Here is a 12,953-nt window from a genome sequence, read left to right as displayed (position 1 = left end):
GGGGCCGCTGGTCCCCCAGCAACACAGCGGGGCGCTGTTGCCATGGCAAAGGAGCAGCGCTCCACCCAGAGCCTGGGTTAGTGTCATCAGTGCTTGGGAGGGCAGCTTCCTGCCGCCACCAGAGCTCCACCCCTGCCCTGCCCAAGCCCAGCGCCACCACCAGGGAAGGGGTCTGGCGAGCTTTGCCCTCTGAGCCCCCCAGAGTCCGGGGCTCCAGCTTAGCACCAGGAGGGGGGGGGGCCCAGCCCCCCCCATGTGGTCCATGGCAGGCTGGGGGGCCACTGGAGAGCCCAGGGGATGGGTCAGCCTCTCTGGCCAAGAAGGGGCCTCCCCTATGGTGGGGCCCAGAGACGGAGGGAGCCCCTGGGGAGGGTCTACAGACCCACTGCCCACTCCTCAGGTGCTGCAGGGAGAGGCCACAGTGCTCAGTTCAAGGAGGAGTGTCTCCAGGCAGACAACCCTGGGGATCCTGAGGCTCCTTAGCAACTCTGGGCCCATGTTTTCACCTCGTAGGTAGAGCAAACCCTCGGCAGGGCAATTGGGAATAACCTGCCTCCAGAGCAGGAGGCCTCGTGGGTGTCTTAGGGTGACTGGCGCAGGAGGCTGTTGGCGGCCTCCATCAATGGTGGAGGTCCAGAGCCTCCCCTGCCCCAGGGGAGACCCCCTCCCTACTGGCAAGACTGAGGAAGCTGGTCCTTGGTTAGAGAAAAGGTTGGGGGGTGGGTGCGGGGACTGTCCTTGGAAATACTTAGAGAAAAGTGCACAAATGACAAATGTACCTGGCCACCCAGATCAAGAAACAGAACACTCCCTCGTGCCCTCAGAGGTGACCACTGTCCTGACTTCCTAGACCGTGCATCATGCTGTCTACTCTCAGACTTCACATACACGGTCTACACGGTAGTTGTTTCTTCTCACTGCCGTACGGGGTTCCGCGTTCAGTGTCGCTCTACGATAAGGTTGCCGTGTGCCGCTGTGTGTGAACTTGTGCGAGGACACCGCGGGGATGGGGTTCGGAGCCACAGGTGTGCGCCGTCATCTGTTCACCGCCTCTTGGCTCTAAACTCCTGCTTCAAAACCTGCTCTGTGATGACGGACAGAATTACTTGAAGCATTTCTGCTTTACGGTGAGCAGATCGTTCCATAGGGCAGGCACTGAAGGATAAATTCACCGCTGAGAGAAAATTGATTGCTCGCTGGCTTTTTTCCTTGCTGGTATGAGGAAATTCTCCTATTTCTTTGCACATCTAGTAATTTTTGGTTGAATACTGAACGTTCTGTAAAGACTCTGGATTCTGTTATCTTCCTCTGGAGACTGTGGGTTCTTATTTTAGTGGCCATTCAATCGCTGGGCCTGTATGGGCTTGTTTTCATGCTTTTTGGTGTTGATTTGTGGAACACCCAACATAACTTCCCTCAGATTGATAAGATTCAACTTTCAGTCTTGGTCCCCCAGCCTTTCATGAGGCTCAGCTTTAACTTTTCTTAGATGGTCCTAGAGTAGACATTACTGTAGGTGGGTACTCTTCTCTCTCTCTCTCTCTCTCAATGTTTATTTATTTTGGAGAGAGAAAGAGTGTGAGTGGGGGAGGGGCAGAGAGAGAGGGAGACATGGAATCCAAAGCAGGCTCCGGGCTCTGAGCTCTCAGCACAGAGCCTGACACGGGGCTCGAACCCACAAACCGTGAGATCATGACCTGAGCCAAAGTTAACTGAGCCACCCAGGCACCCCATCTCTCTATTTTTTTTTTTAATTTTATTTATTTAAGTAATCTCTACCCCCAACATAGGGCCCAAACTCATGACCATGAGATCAAGAGTTGTGTGCTCCTCTGACTGAGCCAGCCCGGTGCCCCTGTAGTCTTATCTCTTAAAGAAATAAGTCAGAAGGTCTCTCCACCCCAGCCAGGTCCAGATACCAGTGGTGCCCAGCATTGGATGTCTGCTGATATTCTGGCTCTGATCTCAACTCACCCCCCCTCCCCAGGATTCATGCCCTGGAGTAACTTCTTCCCCTTGAGGGCAGAAAGAGCCTGTGGCTTGCATCCAGCCAACAGAACATGACAGAGGGGGTGAGCTATAACTCCCTTACTTGGCCTACGTTATTTAAGACCCTGTCTCGGCAGACAGACAGGAACGAGGGATTCTCCTCCTGGCCTTGAATAAGAGAACTACCAAGATACGAGAAGGCCTGTAAGGGGCCACAGGTCAAGGAACCCCTAAGAGCTGTGAGTGGCCTCCAGCTGTCCAGCCAAAGAAAGCAGCCATGTGACCTTAGAAGAGGACCGTGAGCTTCGTAAGGAAACTGATGGCTTTGTGGCACCCTTCTGAAGCCCTGAGCAGAGGACCCAGTAAGCCGTGCCTGGACTCCTGACCCAGGGAGGTGGGTGTGCACAATAAACACATGTTTTGTAAAGCCACTAACCTGTGATCGTTTGTTATGCAGCAATAGATAACTAGTACACTAGGACACAGACCGTAGTGTCTGCTCTCCGTGAGCCCCCCAGGCTCCCCCAGCCAGAAGGCACAGACCCGAGCCGCTCCCCGCGCTTCAGCCGGCCTGCGCCCCAGCCTCAGCCTGAGCCCACTTGGATGACCCTGCGAGTGTGGGTCCGCTGAACCCACCTCCCTCCACCCGCAGCCCTACTCCCTGGGCCCCCCACCGCCTGGGGCGGCTGCCGCAATTGGGTCTAGCTCCACGCTTCCTCATGGACACAGGGCTGGCCTGCCACCTGCCACTTCACCGTGGCCGGAAGCAGTAGATTCCACACATGTACATTTTTTATTCTGAAATCATTGCAAACTTAGAGAAATGTTGCAAGAGTAGGTGCCCCCAGCGTCGGGCGCCCTTCGCCGGCACCCTATTGTCAATGCCTGCCCATCTGCGTTCTCATTCTCTGTGTGTGTCCATGCAATTCTGTGTGTGTGTCCATGCAATCCTCTCTGTGTGCGTCTATGCAATTCTCCGTGTGTGTGTCTACGCATATTCTTTTTTTCAAGCCACTTGCGAAGGGGCTGTGTAAATCGTTGCCCTCAGCACTCAACTGCGTCCTTCCAATTGGCACAACACTTCAGTCTACAAGCCCTGTTCCGATGGCGCCAGCCACCCCGGCAGCTTTTCCCGGTCTGGGACCAAATGCTGGTTTCCCAAGTCACATGTCCCGATCTCCTCTAATTGGAAATAGTTCCTCTGCCATTTGTGTCTTTTATGACACACATTTTTTAAGAGTTGAGGCCAGTTGCTTTGAAGAGTTCCGTCTTCTGGAGCTTCTGATGTTTCTGCACAAATGAGTTCAAGTTTTATTTTTCTGGTGGGAATCCCCGCCGAGCAACACGTATTCCCCCAACGCATCCGAAGGGGAGGTGCCTCACGTCAGTTAGTTCCCTGACGGGGACGTCACCCCCGACGACCCAGTGACGGTGGTGGCCACTAGCTTTGCCTGTAGCAAAGTTTTATTTTCCCCTCGTAAGTATGAGCTAATTAATGAGGATGCACCTTGGATTCTGTAGATATCCTGTTCCTCATCGATATCCTCTTTCAACCCAACACTCATTGATGATTCTTACCTGAATCCATTTTTACTATGGTGGCTGTCCTTTTTGAATTATTTTTTGTTTTTATCTTTTAAGTTGTCACACAGAAAAGGGACTCTCTGGGGAATACACAGTTGGATGAATGTTAGCACACGCACAGATGACTGTAGCCACGTTGATCAGGACACAGACTGTCCCATCCCCAAAACTCTCCTCCACGCTCCCGCTTTATGCTTAGATGGTCCTCTTGCCCCGGCGGCCGCTGAGCTGTTCTCCATTACTGTGGCGTCGTCTTGGGAGCGTCATGTGAACGGAAGCTTACACCATGTCCCTTTTGGGGTGGGTTTCTTTCCCTTAGCATAACACCTTGGAGATTCATCCAGGCCGCTGTGTCGCAACCTTTTGTTCCTTTTTATCGATGGATAATATTCCATATACAGCGAAAACACAAGTTATCTACCCGCTTCTCCCCTGAATCACATTTGAGTTGTCTCCAGTTGGGGCAGTCATGAATAAAGCTGCCGTCGACATTTGCACGCAAGTTTTTGTGTGAACACATCTGGGTTCCTCTCGGGCAAATGCCAGGAGTAGGGGCTGCTGGGTCGTGTGACAGGTGTCTGTTTAACCTGTTAAGAAACTGCCAAACTAGGGGCGCCTGGGGGGCTCAGTCGGTTAAGTGTCCAACTTCGGCTCAGGTCGTGATCTCATGGTGTGTGGGTTCGAGCCCCGTTACAGGATCTGAGCTGTCAGCCCAGAGCCCGGAGCCTGCTTCAGATTCAGTGTCTCCCTCTCTCTGCCCCTCCCCAGAGCTCATGCTCTGTCGCTCAGCAATAAATAAATGTTAAAAGAATTTTTTTAAATCTTTGTTAGATATTTGATTTGCAAATATTTCCTCCCCACCGGTGGCTTCTCTTTTTGTACTTGTATCCACAGCACAAAATTTTCTATTTTGATAAAGTCCAGTTCGTCAACGTTTTTCTTACACGGATCATGCTTTTCATGCTTTTGACATTGGCTAACCCCAGATCACAAAGATTTTCTCCCATACTTTCCTCCAAAGCCGTGAAGTTCTATGTGTCCCACCTGGAGACATTACCTGTTTTTGAGTTAACTTTTATAGAAGGTGTGGGATTTAGGTCGTGTTACTTTTCTTGCATAAGGATGTACAGTTCTCCCAGTACCGCCTATTGAAAAAATTATACTTTCTCTGTCGAATTGCTTTCACATCTTCTCAAAACACCGTTGGGCATGTGTGTGGGAGGGCTGTTTCCGGACGCTCTTCTGTCACAGTGATTTATGTCCGTGTCTTTGCCAAGGCCATGCTGACCTGATTACTATAGTCTTATAGCAACTGCCAGACTCAGGCAGCATGTGGAAAGCATGGTCTCTTCAACAAGTAGCACTGTGATAACTGGATAAATACACACGAAAGAATGAATTTGGACCCCTACCTCGTGCCATATACAAAAATTAATTCAAAATGGATCAAAAGCCCGATAAAACTATACAACTGTTAGAAGAAAACACAGGTGTAAATCTTCATGACCTTGGATTTGGCAGTGGTTTCTAAGATGTGGCACCAAATACATGGGCAACAAAAGAAACAATAAGTAAACCGGACTTGAAAACGTTTAGCTTCTGTGCAAAAAAAGGACACTATTAAGACGGTGAAAATGCAACCTACAGAATGGGAGAAAATATTTACAGATCATGTTGGATAAGGGTCCAGTGTGCGGAATATATAAGGAACTCTTACAACTCAATTTAAAAATGGGTGGCAGGGGGAGGGGCACCTGGGTGGCTCAGTCGGTCAAGTGTCCGTCTTCAGCTCAGGTCACGATCTCATGGTTGTTGAGTTCGAGCCCCGCGTCGGGCTCCGTGCTGACAGCTCAGAGCCTGGAGCCTGCTTCGGATTCCGTGTCTCCCTCTCTCTCTGCCCCTCTCCTGCTCATATTCTGTCTCTCTCTCTCTCCCTCTCTCTCAAAAATAAATAAATAAACTTTTAAAAAATGGGCAAGTATATGAATATACATTTATCCAAAGGAGATCTGCAGATGGTCGATGGGCACACGAAAAGATACTGAACATTATTAGGCACTGTGAACCTATATAACAGATCATCAAAACACATGAACCCAAACTGACATAACTGAAGGGAGAAACAGGCATTCCTACAACAATTGTTGGAGACATCGGTACCCCACTGTCCATAATGACCAAACAATCAGATGGAAGGTAAGGAAACAGGACTTAACATGATGAACCAAGCAGGTCTAAGACACACACACAGAGCACGCATCAGCAGGACACGGGGCGGTCTCCAGCAGAGAGCCGACGACAGGTCCCAGGCTGCATCTTGCTGGATTTTAAAAGATAGATCCACAAAATATCTCCTTGAATCACAATAGGATGAAGTAGAAAATCTACAGGTTTGTAGAAACTAAACAACACACTCTGGAAGAAGAAACCGCTAGGATACTCGGAGAGGAGAGAAAAGGAAAACATAAGGTATCAGAACATAAGAGACTCGGCTAAAATACCGGAAGGAGGACGTTTATGGCGATAAACACACGTGAAAACACAAGAACGGTCTCGTGTCGACAATGTAACGTTCAGACTTAGGGAACTAGGAGGAGGAGAACAAGTTAAACCAGAGGAAATAAAGACGGGAGGGAGCCCCCGTCACAGCCAGACAGGAGATGCTGACACCAAAGTCCCAGGGACAAAGGGCCGAGAGGTGGCCGCCGGGAGACAGGACACGGGACGGGGGTCAGTGGGGACAGAGTCGCAGCTTCAGCGGATGAATCCACCGCGGATGCAGGTGGCTCTGAGGCCGCACAACATCGGGAGCACATCTAACGCCACTGAACCGCACACTGAAAATGGCTGAGGTGGTAAATGTTGTTAGCGTATTTTACCACAATAGACGTTGTTTTGAGAAGAAGAAAGTACTGATCCGTGCTGCAGTGTGGATGAACCTGGACAGCACTAGGCTGAGGGAAAGAAGCCAGACACTGATTCCACGGAGACAGACACAGATTGGTGGTTCCCGGGGCTGGGGGAGGGACTGCTTGCTGGGCACAAGGTTTCCTTTTGGGGAGATGAAAATGCTTTGGAACTAGACAGAGGTGATGGCTGCACTACATTGCGAACGTGCGAAAATGCGCGCTCTAAAACGGTGACGTCCGTGTTCTGGGAACTTAGAACTTACCCCCCATGAAAGGATCTGGGTACCGCGATCTTTCCTTGTTCTTAGGCTTCAAACATGTTGCGGTTAGTGTAGCTTATTTGTCTTTTCACACCAACTCTAGGACCTGCTTGTCTGTTTTCACTTGCACGGCCCTAGGTCTGTGTATCAGTTCGGAGGAAGCTGGTCTTCGCTGTGTTGAGTCTCCGTTTACTTAGGTCTGGCTTGACATCTTCCTTTGGCATTTCACTTTGGGCACACACGTCTTGCTAGGTTTATACTTAAGTGCTTCACGGACAGAGGGTAACTATTAAAAATGGTATGTTTTAGGGGTGCCTGGATGGCTCAGTCGTTTGAGTGTCAGGCTCCTGATTTTGGCCCAGGTCATGATCCTAGGGTCATGGGATTGAGCCCCGCATCAGGCTCTGCCCTGAGAGCGTGGAGCCTGCTTGGGATTCTCTCTCCCTCTCTCTGCCCCTCCGCCACTCACACACACGCGCGCGCTCTCTCTCTCTCTCAAAATGGGTTAATAAACTTTAAAAAAATAAAAATAAAAAAAAGTCTGCTTCCAGTTGTAAATTGCCAGCGTGTCACAATATGGCTGACCCCGCCTCGTGCCGGTCACGTTTGCTCTATCCGCTTGGCGTACTTTCCGTGACCACAGAGCATCATGTTGTCGGTGAGCAGGGATAGTTGTATTTCTCAGTCTCAACCCATACGCTTTGTGTTTCTTTTCCTCGCCTAGCGTACCGGCCAAGACTCCCAGGAGGTGTGGAGGAGTTGTAGCGAGAGTGGACGTCCTTGCCTCATCCCAGTCCTGGACGGGGGGTGCAGACCTTCTCCAACGTGTGCAATGCTGAACGTGCTTGGCATGAGTTCTTCGCCAGTGCTCTGTATTAGATTGAAAACCTTTCTGATCCTCGTTTCCGAGCTGTCGTCACGGACGGATGCTGGGTCCGCAGCACACGGTATGAATGCTCCCAGTTGCTGGTAACAGGTGCTTTCGAGCCTGAGTCCGATCATCCAGCATCTGGGCCTCCCAGGCCTGTTTATTGTTTCCCACACCAGTTGAGATTTTCCTGGGGCTTTCATGCCAAGTAATTTTGGGTTTTGTCCTGAAACTCAGAATTCTTGATGAATGAACTCTTTTCAGTTTGTTGTGTGCCTTGAGCACTAAAACGGTTGTTTCTGACAGTTTTCCCAGGTGTATAGTCGCATTCTGGGGAGAACATTTGTTGACCTCCTCACCCCTTCACGCCCGAAATCTGTAATGTCTTTCATTACTCAATTCATCCTTTCATCAACTGTATCTATTGAATGTCTACTACATGGCCGATTCTTTCTTAGCCATTGGGCGCACGACGGACACAAACTCTCTTCCTGTAGATTTTGTTTAACCAACAAGTAAACAAATTAGGCTATTCCCAGCAGTGAAAAGCACTGTTAATAAAGATCATGTCTAACTTTCACCACTACGTGCTCAGTGCTGGTCTAAGCGTTTACATCTTACAGGCAGGAAAACGGGAACAGCGGTGGGGCTTGTGGCCCCCGAGGACATCGTCCGGCCACACAAAGTGCCCCCACATCGTTCACCAAATATCAGTCAGCTGTTTTATTTTCTTCTGCAAATGGTGACTCCACCTACAGAGGTGCCAGTGCGTGTGCCGGAGAAGCCTGCAGAAGCTGCTGCCTGGGGCACCAGGGGCTGGGGCTGGGCTGCTGTGCTCCCGGGGGGACCCTCATTCCCCAGGAGTAGGCTGAGCCCTGAGGGCCCCAGCCCTGGCCTCTGGCTTCGGCACAGGTCTTACCTCAGGGCAAACACCTGCGGCCAGGGTGACAATCCACAGACTCTCACAGCCACAGTGCCCGGCTGTGAGGGGCTGCTGTGAGCCTTGCCTCTCCCAGCCCGTCTCCACAGAACACCTGTTAGGACCGCACGGTCGTTACCCGGACCTCTCATCTCCCCAGAAGGGAGTGGAGGCTCCAGATGTCACACGGCTGTGACACAGTTGGGACTCGAGCCCCAGTCCCGGCAACCCCCGGGGCCTGAGCCTTTCCCTGCCACCCTGCGGGAGCCTGTGGCCGCGAGAGGGCCGGCCACTTGGTGTTCAGCAGAGATATCCGCCCACCTTGTGCGACCAGCCCGAGGCAGCACGCACATCTCTGCCCCACTGAGTGATTATTCTGTCACCGTTTCCCCAGTGGCTGGAGGCTCGGGTGTTTCCCGACACAGAACCCAGCCCTGTGCACCCTGAGCACGCGATCACCCTCCAGGCACATGGCCACACTCCCTGCAGAGCCAGCGGAAGGGAAGGACTGACCTGTCCAAGCTCGGGCCGCCCGGCCCAGATACTGAGGTGGGGCTGGGTGGGGTCCTGTTGCCAGCAGCAGGTGGAGGCAGATTCTACCCCAGGCCTCATGGCCCCAGAGCTGGGGACGCACCCCCCCATGTTGGAGCCACACCTGGGGGCCGGCCGGCAGGACAGCGGCCCTGACTCCTCCTCTCGGTGCCTCAGTGGACACCAGACAGGAGCATCGCCCCTCTCAGGCCATGCCACGCAGTCCGCACACGGGCTGGGGATGCACCAGTGGCGATGGGTCCCCACTGTAACCAGGTTGTCCCACAAGCCCCCTTCTGGGTCCCTGACACTTAGTAAGTGGGGGGACTGGCAGAGCCTCCACCCTCCTGGCTCAGTAAATGTAGCTTTTCTGTTTACACTTTAAAGAAAAAAAAAAAACCGCCTCCTTTCAGATTTTCTGTTCTTGAAGATGCCGATGAGGCTGGGGATGTGTCAGCTGGCCCAGTGGACAGCTGGAGGGTGGCCTGGGGAGACGGGAGACGCACTCCTCCAGGGAAGGCCTCGCTGCGCGGCTGGGGTGGTCAGCACACAGTCCCTGCTGACAGCTCCCGCAGGGCTGGCCTCGGTCACAGGCCACAGAGCCGCCTCACCTCAGGACTCCTCCCCAGGCTGGTCTGAGTGGGGTGGGGGCCAATGCAGGTTACCCCTGACCGTCGCTTCTCACGCCAAGGACCCCCACTGGCCCCGCGGCCCCCCACCCAACATGCGCCCTGCCTCTCAGTCTCCATCTCGCTTCTGTTCCCAAGAGCCTGGCCTATGACACTTCTACAAGGGGGGGCCCCAGAGGGGAGGTGACCACAGCCAGGTGGCGGCCAAGTGCCCCGCCTGCCCGGGCCCCCAGACAGGGTCCCCGACCCTGAGGTAAGTGACTCTTGGGCATGGCTGGCTTTGCCCTCAGCCCTGGAGGGGGGCTCACATGCTCTGCCTGGCATCCACACCCAGCACATGTCTGCACCCAGCCAGGGTGGGGCGTCATGTGGCCTGGGGAAGGGCCTGGCTGGCTGGGGCTAGAGGGTCAGTGTGAACGGAAGCAAATCTAGTCAAATTGAAGTGAAAAGCACCAAGTCATAGAAAAGTCACAGAACCGGCGCTCACATGTGAAAGAGGGACAAAATGTCAAGAAGTCACAGCTCCAAGCCACAGAGGCCGGCCTGACCACTCCGGGTCTCTCCTGTGAGAGTCTGAAGCTTCTGTCCATGCGATGGAGGCAGCCGTGCCTGGGGTTGGAGGTTCTGCAGGAGGGGGGTCAGGACCCCAACTGCCTGGCCCCCCTACACTTCTCCCAGAACCCTCTGCCCCAGATGCCCGGGCCTAAGAAGACCCGAGAAGCCCCCAAGAGGCACAGGCCTGGGTCCCTGGGGAGCAGCTGCGTCAGGGCCCTCACCGTTGTGAGCACAGCTGAAGGAGGAGCTTTGAGGCCTCAGGGCAGGACTGCCCAGCCTGCAGGGCCGTGCCTGGTGTGCCCACTTGGGGGGAGGCAGAAGGACGCCTCGGCCGCTGCTCCCCACCAGGAGGCAGGACATAGCTTCAACCTCCACGCACCTTGAGCCCAGTGTGCGAGGGGTTCTGGGTCCAGGGCCCGTGTACCTCCCTGCCCCGGGGGCTGTGACAGCACGTTCTCAAGCTCTGGGGACTGAGCCTGGGACTGAGCCCTGGGAGAGCAGGGGCTCCCACTCATCCAGCTCTGCACACACAGGCCTTGCACTGCCGGGCACAAAGTAGGCTTCCAGTACTCTCTGGAAGAACAGACAGACGAGCCTCAGCCGGGAAAGCGACGTCAACACTGGCCTCCAGCACCAAGCCCCTCCCAGCAGAGGCTGGGCAGCCCTTCTGTCCCTGGGAGCCCCAAGCTGGCCCCATCCTTCCAGGTGGCCCCCAATCCCAGCTGTCTCTGCTCAGACCCCCTCCCCCCCCACAGGATGGGTCTGCCCCAGGGATCCCAGCCTGTCCTCCTCCTGCTCACACTGGTGTCTCCCCACCCCCAGGACACTCTCTTTGACCCACCCAGGCCCCCCAGAGTAGCATCAGCTTTTGCCATCCCCCCAACCCCAGCTGCGCCCCTTTTGAGTGACCACCATGCCCAGGATTCAGAGCAGACACCCCACTGCTTCAGAGACTGTGGCCTGACCTCCAAGCCCCGACCCCATTTTCTGGCCATAAGCGCTGTCCAAGGTCCTCAAGCCCTGAAACCACAGTCCTGTTGGAGGCGTGTGTGAGACATACCACAAGACAGTCACACACTCAGCCACAGACCACAGGTCTGTGGGTCTTACTAGAATGTTCCTCCCTCCTGGTCAGTACACTGACCAATCTGCCTTACGAGTGACCCTCGGTGGCCCCAGTGGGCCGGCCTGGACCCTCCCCATCCCAGGGTCTACCAGCCTCCCTGCTCTTGCCCGGCAGCACTGAGAGCTGGGTCTCAGGGTGTCCCTGCTGGTCCCTCCCCCCATCTCCACCTTCCTCAGATCTCAGCTTAAACCTGACACCCCCTCTGCTGTCTTCCCTTACCGCATTGGGTCCCCCTGCACTCTGGACTGGCCTTTCCACTCCTGTCCGGCTCAGCCATTTGCTCATACTAGATATTCAACAAACCCACGTACTGAGTACCAGAATGGTGCAAGGTCTGAGTCAGGCCCATCTCTGTGTTCTTGGGGACATGAGAAACCCCTCCCCAGCATCCCTCCCTCGCTTTCTGTGTCTTTACTGTGCAGAGAGTGCAGGTGCTATTGGCCTCGGTTTCCCCCACAGCACCCAGCACAGAGCTGGCACCCAGCCACCCCAGCCACCTTTGTGGACCACAAAACGCCAAATCCAGTCATGCTTCAAGCCTCCTAGGAGCTGCCCCTAGCTTGGGAGGGGGGTCCGGTGCTTCTCAGGGGAGGAAGAGTCAGGCAAAGGCACAGGCACCCCGTGAGTTGGGGGGTGCACATGGGCCTGGCCCATTCCAGGCCAGCATCAGGGGCTGGCACTGAAGCCCATGGCGGCACCCCAGCACGAACCCCAGACAGCCACTGACCCACTAACCTGACGGAGGGGCTCGAGGTGTGGTGAGTGTGAGGGTGAGGTAGAGGATGACAAATGTCCTTTAACAATTAAATGTGATTCGCACCAAGTCACACCTAGTTTGTGATCCAGAATCAGCCTGACGCAGGGACAGGAAACTGGAGACAGTGGGAGTCGACGAGAGGGGAAGGTCGTCGGCTGTGAAGGCGGCTTGGGGTTGTGGTGAAATGAGAGCAAGCTGGCGGGGGCCAGGCTGTCTCCTCCATGCGTGTGGCCTGGTTGACCCCCTGCGTGAGAGCCCCCCCCCCCGGAACTGCCAGCAGGGGACTCACCCACGGGGAAGAGAGGGTGAAGGTGGAGAAGGAGTGGGCATTACCCAGACTGAGCTCCTCTTACAGGGCCCTGGGCCACACCGCTGCCCAAGCCAGGTCCTGGTCAGAATGTCCGAAGCCTCGACCCCCCACCCAGCCAGATAAAGGGTCACATCCAGGGGCTGCCAGGTCCCTCCCCTCCTGAGGCCTTGACTTCCTGTCTGCTGGGTGAGAAGCTGGACTGAGGTCCAGGAATCCTGGAGGGGTCCTTGCCGGGGTCTGAAGATGGGGAGGGCCTGGCAGAGGCATTATGAGATCTCCCTGGCTTCTCCCTGATGCCCGCAGGGACTTCCCAAGACCCTCCCAACCATCAGGGAAGAGACACCCAGCCAGGGCCTAGAATGCGAAAAGCCAAGTTTGCCTCTCCCTGCAGAGGGAGGTTGGGGCTCGCGGGGCCTTTGACAAGGAGCTGAGGGGCTGGGGGGAGGGCTGATTTCCACAACAGAAAAGGAAGTTGTCGTCCTGGTTGACCAACCGGGGTGTGGCAAGGCCCCAGAC

This window comes from Panthera tigris, chromosome A3, assembly GCF_018350195.1.
Source record: "Panthera tigris isolate Pti1 chromosome A3, P.tigris_Pti1_mat1.1, whole genome shotgun sequence".
NCBI classification, from domain to species: Eukaryota; Metazoa; Chordata; class Mammalia; order Carnivora; family Felidae; genus Panthera; species Panthera tigris.
The sequence above is the reverse complement of the archived record's forward strand: the minus strand, read 5'-3'. Positions refer to the sequence as shown.